The following is a 12159-nucleotide window of genomic DNA, read 5'->3' as shown; positions in this document are numbered from 1 at the left end:
GCTAACCCATGGGGCTGGATGGCTGGACTGATGGATCCCTAAAATGAGACTCAATTCTGTTATGGTACGATAGATGAAGTAAATCCCGGATAGAAATTGTTCTATGGAAAAGAATCAATGGCTGTGCCTCTGAATGAGGAAAAAAGCGTTGGTCTCTATGATCCAAGTGCAAGTCTTTTCCTTGATCTGACCATGGGACTTACGGATTCGGTCGGATCAGTTCAGTTAGTTAAGGCTCTTGACTACGTTAGAGTAAAAATATCATGGAGGAATCACCCGTGCTTTCGAAGCGAGGGAAGTTTTTCCGGGTATGGTTTTGGAAGAACTGAGGGATTAGTCTCTTGTCCGGATATCCGTGGGGCGAGGCCCCGAGTCAGAGGCCCTACCCCGTGCAGGAAGTGCTACTCCTGCTCCTAGCACCCCTGAATTCGTTACACCGAGAGGGGCAAGGATCTTTCATTCTGGATGAAAGATCTCTGCCCAAGAGGGGCAGGGATCTTTCATACTAGATGATGGCTAGGACAAAAAAACCTACAATAAAGTCTATTGTGAAGTGGTACCAAACTCAATTGCAATCAAACATATGATTGGCGACTCAAAATTTCATACTCTTTTTACTACAAATGCAATAGGCTTATTCAAAATCAATTGGTCCCAATGGATCAAGACCTAAAATCTTTTGGTGATGATAATGGATTGGTTGATATTAAGGTTTACAAAGATGGATTGTTGTTAGGTGTTATATCACTTAGACAGTGCTGCACGCTTACATAATTACATCATGATGTGCTCATGGAGATAGCAGGCGATGTTTCAAGAAGCTTCTTATTTATTCTGAACAACAAAAACGTAAATGAAATAACTTAAACTTCCTTAATATCTAAGTTTTTTGGCATACATACAATTGAAATAACATGACAATAGGTATTGTACCGAAGGGAGAACAAGATACAATGCAAAGATATCCCAAATGGAATTGTCAAAATTTGCTAAGATCAACAATTACAGGTTTGTTGACACATCATTACAAAAGTAGTTACATGAGAGTAGGTGATGGGACAAGCTCATCAGATTGTGGCTTTACTTGTGCAGATGATGGGAGAGGTAGATCCTTTGGCGACAGAGGCTGATCCATGGGCATAAGCAGAGGCTAATCCTCTGGGAGGCTGATCCATGGTGGGAAAAGGCACAGGCAGGGGCTGTTCTTTTGGCACACTAGGAGAGGAGGTCAAAGTCTCAACTCCTAGCATAGGCTCATGCTCCAAAGAAGATAGAGGGTCAAGTTGTGCGTTCATGCTCCAAGGGCTTCCCCTCTTCCATGAACTCCTTTTGAGCAACATTTTCCTATACCATGGGATCCTCTTCTGCCAGGCTCTTGTTCCCATGGTGCCTTCTTCTGGCAACATGCTCTTGTTTCATTGTCCGGTCTTGGCACATTAACAGACACACCCACACACCCACACACTAAATCTACACTCCCACCTCACCCACAATGTAAGATCCCTGTTCCCACCGAGCAACGGATTCGGGATACTGGCAGCGGAAGTAGCGCTTCTCACGCGGGACAGGGGTCCCACACTCGGGGCCTCGCCCACGGATATCCGGATAAGAGACTAATCCGTTGGTTGTTCCAAAACCGAACCCGGAAAAACTTCCTTTACCGGAAAGCACGGGCGATTCCACCAGGATAACTTTTTACTCTAACGTAGTCAAGATCATTTCTGATCGAGATGATCCGATTATATCTATAAGATACTTAGTCAGTTCAAGGAAGAAACTTGCACTTGGATCATTGGGATCAACGCTTTTTTCCCCATTCAAGAGGCACAGCCGTTGATTCCTATCCATAGAACAGTTTCTGTCCGGGATTTATTTTTTTTTCTATCGTAAAAACAAAAGTTTGAGTCTCGATTTACGGATCCATCAGTCCAGCCTAACCCCATCCAGTCCCATGGGTTAGCCAACCGCCCAACCACTGTAGTGATGGGATCCAATTAAGAATTTGGTTAGGTTTTGTCCCGGGTACCAAGGAAAAGAGTTCCAAGGCCCCCTAGCCGGATGTTCATGCAAAAATAAACTAGTCACACCACTCACACACCCAATATGAAATTGCCTTTTCACAGATTCAACCAGTTTAAAACAATCCTTTAATAAAACCATAGTATCACTGATCACCATCTTCCAATTTATCCGGTTGATTCTTAATTTCCCATCATTCCTTCATCAGAGTATCTATGGCATCATTGGCAACTAGAACGCTTAGGAGCCGTTTCGATAGTTCCTAGCCCTTAATACTCGGCAATATAATCACTTATCAAGATGGACTCTCGTTGAAGATCAGCAAGATCAACCAACAGATCCATATAAGGAGCCATGGACTCATCCATTGAAGACCAGCAAGGTCAATCAACCAGATCCATGCCCGATTTCAGAAAACAACTCCTACTCTTGTTCCAATATCTTCCTCGACGCACGCGTGGGTATCCTAGGCGACCCAGAGCCCGAGCACCGTATGGTCAGCACCCTCTAGGATCCTTCGCAGGTAACCTAGCGCTTCACGCATAGGCCGCTTCCTTGGCCCCTCATCCACCGTACCAGAAGCTCACCATTTTAATCGCACCGAGGCTGGTCAAGACCTCGGCCGACCTTGCTACGCGAGACGTCCTTCATTGACTCCCCGTCAGCAGTTGCAACTTTCTCATCACGACCTTAATCACAAGACGGTCAAAATGCTCCCCCCCAGCATTCTTGACATAAAACAATCATTTACAAACAGCATTTACAAACAGTTTACAATACAATTTCTATTTTAACTTTCATTTTTTCACATTATCCCTCCTCAATCTACATTACTTATTCCATATTCCATTTATATGTATACTCATCCCATCACATCATTTCCATCTCATTACTTCAGATTCCCTCACATCACAATCGTATATTCACATCCATACATCCACAACTATATATCTACATGCATACATCTACATCCCTATGCATACATCCACATCCACATTCGCATTCACCTCCATACATCTACATCTACATGCATACATCCACTCCACATTCACATCCACACCTATACATCTACATCTACATGCATACATCCACCTCTACATCCACATCTACGTCTATACACCTACATCTACATGCATACATCCACATCTCCATTCACATCTACATCTATACATCTACATCTACATGTATACATCCTCATCTCTATTCACATCTACATCTATACATCTACATCTACATATATACATCCACATCTCCATTCTCATCTACATCTATACATCTACATCTTCATGCAAACGTCCATATCTCCATGCATAATAATATTGTTTTAATTAATCTAGGATGATAGTTCCTAGGATATGGTAGGAAGTCCTCTTTTTATGCTTTGAATGAATTTATTTTATGCGTGATTTCTATAAAAATTTTGCCATAGCTCCGCTACTATGACTGATAAATCTCAATTTTTTTTTCTAAGAGATAAAGCTTATCATTAAGGAAATAATTAGAATGGTCTCTAATTGGGTCATCAATCCATAATGGATTGAATCATCAATGTGCATAAACTAAAAGCATAGCAAAAAGCCATTAATTTGGCCTCAAGCATAGCTTGATTAAGGAAAAGCTTTATGAAAAGCTTCATTTGGATTGAGGATGAGTCATGAGTATGACCATTTCTTGAGTGAGAGAGAGAAATTACATAAAAACCATTAGAATTTAAACATAAAATGGAAATTAACTTCTATAGCATTTACTAAATTATGTAACTCTTCACTACTATTCACCAATTAACTTCAATAGAATTTAAAAAACCATACCAATTAAACTTCTCAAGCTTGAGAGGGGTTGAGAAGAGAGAATCATTGAGTAATTATAGAAAAGATCAAAATTCAATATACTTACCTTATGATTTGCTTGATTCTTTATTCACGGTAGAGGCCCCCAACCAATCAATTGGTTTAGTATGTTGATGAAGCCACCAATGGGGATTGAAGAAAGAGAGAAGTATCAAAAACTAGTGAATTATTAAAGAATTCACAACTCTTGGCTTAGGTAGAATAGAGTAACAATGCATAAGACACTCTATATTTTGGCTTAGGTGGAGTAGAGTAACAAGGCATAAGACACTATCTAATTTGGCTTAGGTGGAGTAGAGTAACAAGCATAAGACTCTATCTAATTTGGCTTAGGTGGAGTAGAGTAACAAAGCATAAGACACTATCTAATTTGGCTTAGGTGGAGGGCCTCGCCCACGGATATCCAGATAAGAGACTAATCCGTCGGTTGTTCCAAAATCGAACCCGGAAAAACTTCCTTTATCGGAAAGCACGGGCGATTTCACTAGGATAACTTTTTACTCTAACGTAGTCAAGATCATTTCTGATCGAGATGATCCGATTACATCTATAAGATACTTAGTCAGTTCAAGGAAGAAACTTGCACTTGGATCATTGGGATCAATGCTTTTTTCCCCATTCAAGAGGCACAGCCGTTGATTCCTATCCATAGAACAGTTTCTGTCCGGGATTTATTTTTTTTTCTATCGTAAAAACAAAAGTTTGAGTCTCGATTTACGGATCCATCAGTCCAGCCTAACCCCATGCAGTCCCATGGGTTAGCCAACCGCCCAACCACTGTAGTGATGGGATCCAATTAAGAATTTGGTTAGGTTTTGTCCCGGGTACCAAAGAAAAGAGTTCCAAGGTCCCCTAGCCGGATGTTCATGCAAAAATAAACTAGTCACACCACTCACACACCCAATATGAAATTGCCTTTTCACAGATTCAACCAGTTTAAAACAATCCTTTAATAAAACCATAGTATCACTGATCACCATCTTCCAATTTATCCGGTTGATTCTTAATTTCCCATCATTCCTTCATCAGAGTATCTATGGCATCATTGGCAACTAGAACGCTCAGGAGCCGTTTCGATAGTTCCTAGCCCTTAATACTCGGCAATATAATCACTTATCAAGATGGACTCTCATTGAAGATCAGCAAGATCAACCAACAGATCCATATAAGGAGCCATGGACTCATCCATTGAAGACCAGCAAGGTCAATCAACCAGATCCATGCCCGATTTCAGAAAACAACTCCTACTCTTGTTCCAATATCTTCCTCGACGCACGCGTGGGTATCCTAGGCGACCCAGAGCCCGAGCACCGTATGGTCAGCACCCTCTAGGATCCTTCGCAGGTAACCTAGCGCTTCACACATAGGCCGCTTCCTTGGCCCCTCATCCACCGTACCGGAAGCTCACCATTTTAATCGCACCGAGGCTGGTCAAGACCTCGGCCGACCTTGCTACGCGAGACGTCCTTCATTGACTCCCCGTCAGCAGTTGCAACTTTCTCATCACGACCTTAATCACAAGACGGTCAAAATGCTCCCCCCCAGCATTCTTGACATAAAACAATCATTTACAAACAGCATTTACAAACAGTTTACAATACAATTTCTATTTTAACTTTCATTTTTCCACATTATCCCTCCTCAATCTACATTACTTATTCCATATTCCATTTATATGTATACTCATCCCATCACATCATTTCCATCTCATCACTTCAGATTCCCTCACATCACAATCGTATATTCACATCCATACATCCACAACTATATGCGTACATTCACATCTACATGCATACATCTACATCCCTATGCATACATCCACATCCACATTCACATTCACCTCCATACATCTACATCTACATGCATACATTCACTCCACATTCACATCCACATCTATACATCTACATCTACATGCATACATCCACCTCTACATCCACATCTACGTCTATACACCTACATCTACATGCATACATCCACATCTCCATTCACATCTACATCTATACATCTACATCTACATGTATACATCCACATCTCCATTCCCATCTACATCTATACATCTACATCTACATGTATACATCCTCATCTCTATTCACATCTACATCTACATCTATACATCTACATCTACATATATACATCCACATCTCCATTCTCATCTACATCTATACATCTACATCTTCATGCAAACGTCCATATCTCCATGCATAATAATATTCTTTTAATTAATCTAGGATGATAGTTCCTAGGATATGGTAGGAAGTCCTCTTTTTATGCTTTGAATGAATTTATTTTATGCGTGATTTCTATAAAAATTTTGCCATAGCTCCACTACTATGACTGATAAATCTCAAATTTTTTTTGTAAGGGATAAAGCTTATCATTAAGGAAATAATTAGAATGGTCTCTAATTGGGTCATCAATCCATAATGGATCGAATCATCAATGTGCATAAACTAAAAGCATAGCAAAAAGCCATTAATTTGGCCTCAAGCATAGCTTGATTAAGGAAAAGCTTTATGAAAAGCTTCATTTGGATTGAGGATGAGTCATGAGTATGACCATTTCTTGAGTGAGAGAGAGAAATTACATAAAAACCATTAGAATTTAAACATAAAATGGAAATTAACTTCTATAGCATTTATTAAATTATGTAACTCTTCACTACTATTCACCAATTAACTTCAATAGAATTTAAAAAACCATACCAATTAAACTTCTCAAGCTTGAGAGGGGTTGAGAAGAGAGAATCATTGAGTAATTATAGAAAAGATCAAAATTCAATATACTTACCTTATGATTTGCTTGATTCTTTATTCACGGTAGAGGCCCCCAACCAATCAATTGGTTTAGTATGTTGATGAAGCCACCAATGGGGATTGAAGAAAGAGAGAAGTATCAAAAACTAGTGAATTATTAAAGAATTCACAACTCTTGGCTTAGGTAGAATAGAGTAACAATGCATAAGACACTCTATATTTTGGCTTAGGTGGAGTAGAGTAACAAGGCATAAGACACTATCTAATTTGGCTTAGGTGGAGTAGAGTAACAAGCATAAGACTCTATCTAATTTGGCTTAGGTGGAGTAGAGTAACAAAGCATAAGACACTATCTAATTTGGCTTAGGTGGAGTAGAGTAACAAGGCATAAGACTCTATATTTTTTTCAACAAGGGAAGGCTTCTATTTATAGGAAAATTTGAGCTCCTAACCAAACAAACCGATTCTAGAATTTTCCAAGTCAGTTTGGTCACTTTTTGACCATTTTTAGGTCAATTAAGCTAACTTTTTGGAACTAGACTTGGATTAGGAGAGAGGAGAGATAAAATATCTCAATTTTTATGAGTTTAAAACTCATTCAAGCATGTGAAATATGCACCTCCTTTAAAGAACTCCCCTTCCTTACATATGTGTCATAATGGAATCATTTTAATATTGTTCATAGTTTTTTTTACTAATAAACCTTGTACATTTTCAACTCTTCATCTTATGTGAGCATTTAAGGGACTCCCCTTCCTTACATATGTGTCATAATAAAATCATTTAAGGGAAATATGCACCTCCTTTAAAGAACTCCCCTTCCTTACATATGTGTCATAATGGAATCATTTTAATATTGCTCATAGTTTTTTACTAATAAACCTTGTACATTTTCAACTCTTCATCTTATGTGAGCATTTAAGGGACTCCCCTTCCTTACATATGTGTCATAATAAAATCATTTAAGGGAAATATGCACCTCCTTTAAAGAACTCCCCTTCCTTACATATGTGTCATAATGGAATCATTTTAATATTGCTCATAGTTTTTTACTAATAAACCTTGTACTTTTTCAACTCTTCATCTTATGTGAAATATGCACCTCCTTTAAAGAACTCTCCTTCCTTACATATGTGTCATAATGGAATCATTTTAATATTGCTCATAGTTTTTTAGTAATAAACCTTGTACATTTTCAACTCTTCACCTCATGTGAGCATTTACTCATTTTTGGGTATTTTCTTTTTTACAATTTGGATTTATCTCCTCCCTACACATGGATTGATGCTATTGGCCCATAGGAACCTTAATTGGACCATAGTCTAAAGATTTCTGAAAATCTAGACCCTTAGGCTAAGGTTCTTTATACCTATTTCCAATTAATTCCAATTGCACATTGAAAAATTCTTTTTTAAATTTCTGTTTCAGGGGAACTCATCTGAATTATAAGAGATATTTTTCTATCCAAAAATATTCAAAATCTGAATATTCTCTCTCTAGAATATTTTCTCTCTCTAGGTTAAAACAGCCACAAACAAGATCTCTTATATTTCAGAAAAGAAATTGATTACAGGGGAATATACTAGACATCAAAAAGGGGTTGGGAGAGGAATCTTACACACAACTTCAAAAAAAACTTGTAACACAAAGGCCGCTTGGGCTCACACACATTAATTCCAAGATGTTCTACATTATTGATTGAATATGAAGTAGAGTGTTGTAGATAGCCAGCAATTTCATACACACATTCATCATCATAGCAATTTCATACACACATTCATTCATCATAGCAACCACACATCATGAAAATGACCATGCTCGGGATCAAAGTTATTGGGTTGCCATCACATATAATGGGTGGAGATGACGAGCATCAGCCCATGCTTCTCTAATAATCACAATCTTGTGATTATTAGTATGAGAAACTCAAACACACAATACCATGGCCTCGAGTTTGCAGCAGCGAGCAACTTCACAATCTCCACTATCTTTCAGCATTGATAGGTTGCTTATCATCTCGATCCTCAGCAACTGTTGCTTGATATATCCACCACCTCACACTCGAGAAGCTGTGGCAGCAAATGCAAACAACACCTAGTCTCCTCTCAAACGAGGCTACCCACAAAACAACTTGCCACTATGCGACCAACCACCGGCAGCTATACAACATGCAACACCTTTGTGCTTAGAGAGGTAGCAACCCCAACAAGAACACACACTCTCAACAATACTACACACTTCTGCCAACGCCTCTCCTTTTATACTATTAGAGCCTTGAAGAGTTCCTCTGGCAGAATCGGCAACTCCTTGATTGTTGCTCTGCATTTGGCAACCACCATGCCCGCCAGCTTCTTGCATTGAAAATTTCTTTGGTTGATGTTTTCAATTCTGCCACCCTTTTAAAAAACTATATGGTATTGATTATTGCCACCTATGCATTATAGCCTTGGGTTTTAACCCATGTACACCTTTGTCTTGATATTGGTGATGAACACTTCCAATGTTTGTGATATTGGTGATTATACTCTTGGATATTGGTGCGAAACTACTAGGTGATGAACACTTCCAATTGCATGTGCACCATCCACAAAGACCTGATTCACTCCTGTTCTTCTACATAAGCTCACGAGCTCCTGGATTTTAAGAAGCCCAACCATGATCATTGATGAACATACTTTGGTGGTGTTCCACAATGTGTTCCCCATGCTGTTGCCAACATCACATCAAAGCCTATCTTGCGAGCATCAGCATGTTATAATTGACCAAGAGATAGAGCTCCAAATTATAACCATATTATCAAACTTAAGATGGGCATATTAACCTCATGATGGGCATCCCTCTGCTATATGAACAAGCATCTATATGTACATATGCCAGAAAACCAGACTCAAAAAACTCCGAGCCTTCGGACAAGGGCCCTACAGACCTCTGATGGGGTTGATATTTTATCTAGGAGGTGTTCCATGATACTTATATGTACACATAAAATTAGATCTCATTTTGAGATAAGGAAAACTATTTTTAGAAATTAAAAAGTATCAAATTTATGTATTGAGCTAATTTAGAAAATATATAAATTTTCATCTATAAGTATGGATGTAACCCTCATTTCACCTCATTTCTCATCTTTCATTTCTCTCTCCTCTCACCTCCAAGAGCATGGCTCGCACCAAGCAAACTGCTAAGAGAATCAGGGCCCCCAAGGTGGGACATTGAGTACCACCCATCCAACCACCACGATAGCACCATCGAAAGCATAGGTGGAGGCCTAGCACTGTGGCTCTCCGTGAGATTAGGAAATACCAAAACATGGTGAACCTACTTATACCAAAGATCTCCTTCCAACGTGTGGTGTGAGAGACCATGTAGGATCTGTAAGACCATCATAATAGGAGGTTCTGAGTTCACACAGCATCAAGTCCCTATATGGTGGACACACAAAGCTTTGGAGCCACTCCAGGAGGCTGGGAAGGTATACCTAGTGGACATTTTTGGTGACACGATGCTTGCAGGTGTCCATACAAAGAGGGTCACCATCGATGAAAAGGACATGCAGTTGGTGCGACGCATGTGGACGCTGGAGAGATCCTCTAGGCCAGGATCTTTAGTTTTATTTTTATATATCTCAAATGAATGTAATTCTCAAAAGCTATGTAAAGCTTGATGTATATCTTTAAATTTTTTTCTCTTATCTTGTGCTGTAAATAAGTCTCTTTTAATTTGAGTTTATATAATTTGAATTTATTTTCTTGATTCAACTAATTAAATACATTACAAGACATGTATTAAACAAAAAACTTTGAAACCTAAATTTCCATTCATAGTATAAAATATTACATAGTCATTAAAGTTACATAGTCATTAAAGTTAAATAATCATCATAGATATATCCTAGGCTTCTTACTACACTAGGCTCTCTAGACTCTGAAGCCGCCTTAATGGCTAGAATCAGAACATGGAACCCTGCAAGCTCTATCCTGTGATAATGGTGGGATCCTGTACCCTCACAACAATGCCACGGGCCACCACAGAATGTAAAGACTCTAACCTTTGAGTCGAGAACAAGTAAAGTAACTTTGAGCATTGAAGTAGAACAACTTTTTCCAAACTTGATTTAGTCGGAATAAGTTTGAATGCAACACCCTTTGTAAGTGCTTTAATCTTCAAAAAGTTCTCTGCATACCTCAGAGAGCAAGTCTTGTGGAAGACTATCACATCATTGGTGGCAAGTTTACCAATGTACTCCATGAGTGCAAAGTCCTGAACCCTTCCTTGGCCCCCGAATCTTCCACTCTGCCTCAATGTAAATTCATCAAGATACACTATTTCCTACAAACCAATAAAATTCATGTCAGCATCAATCATGCAATGCATGGGAGAGGATGTTTTTTTTAAGAATGGCCCCAAATTTGATATTGAGGGCCGCCTCTAGGGCATGTAGACCCCACATGTATGATCCCATGCCCATCAAAGGTTGGGAAGTGCACTGTTCGAAGGCTCGTGTGGGTCTACATACCCTAAAGGCCCTAAATATCAAATCAAGGGAGCTACTAGTGAAAGGAGATACCTTTTCTACTTTGTCAAGCTCCTTCTGCAAGGGTGCCTCTAGATCTGCTCCTAGAATGGGTCTGCCATCATCCGGCTTGACCATAGGTGTTGCATGCTGTGGTTGAGGTCCGAAGAGTTCATTCTGCAAGCGCTCAAACTCTTCATCATATTGAGTTGCATCCTCAGATGGCAATGATAGCAGAGATATCATCTACACTACTTTCATCATATCACCCTACCTTATAAACCTACACTACTTTCATCATATCACCCTACCTTTAAACCTGTGGTAGGGCTTCTCGGTAATCAAAGTCCAAGAAATCATCAATGGCATCACACAAAAGTATACTATAATAATAGTTCCTCCTCCCTCAAGTCCAAGAGCTCCAACACATCTTGCATGAGGAGGTACTCCACCCCTTCGACGGTGATGGCACTCAATGAAGGTAGTGGTGGGTCGTGACTTTGGCTTTCACCAGGCTGGATGGATGCAAGCGCCATGCGAGAGCTCTTGCCCAATGAAAACATAAATCCATTGGTAGATCTCCTGTATGAGATGCTGCCTGCCTAATCTGCATCTGAAAGATCCTTGCCCCCACCGTGCAACGAATCCTGGGGTGCTAGCAGCGGAAGTAGCACTTCTTACGCAGGGCAGGGCCCTTCACTCGGGGCCTTGTCCACGAATATCCAGACAAGAGACTATTCCTCGGTTCTTTCAAAACCGAACCTAGAAAAACTTCCCTCACCCGAAAAGCACGGGTGATTCCTCTAAGATATTTTTACTCTAACGTAGTCAAGAGCCTTAACTAATTGAATTGATCTGACCAAACCCGTAAGTATCATAGTCAAATCAAGGAAAAGACTTGCACTTGGATCTTACTTGGATCATAGAGACCAACGCTTTTTTCCTTACTGAGAGGCACAGCCGTTGATTCTTTTCCATAGAACAATTTTTATTTGGGATTTACTTCATCTATCGTACTATAACA

This window comes from Cibotium barometz, chromosome 47 (genome assembly GCF_041138505.1).
Source record: "Cibotium barometz isolate CiBa-2024 chromosome 47, ASM4113850v1, whole genome shotgun sequence".
Taxonomy (NCBI): domain Eukaryota; kingdom Viridiplantae; phylum Streptophyta; class Polypodiopsida; order Cyatheales; family Cibotiaceae; genus Cibotium; species Cibotium barometz.
This window is presented reverse-complemented; position numbering follows the sequence as displayed.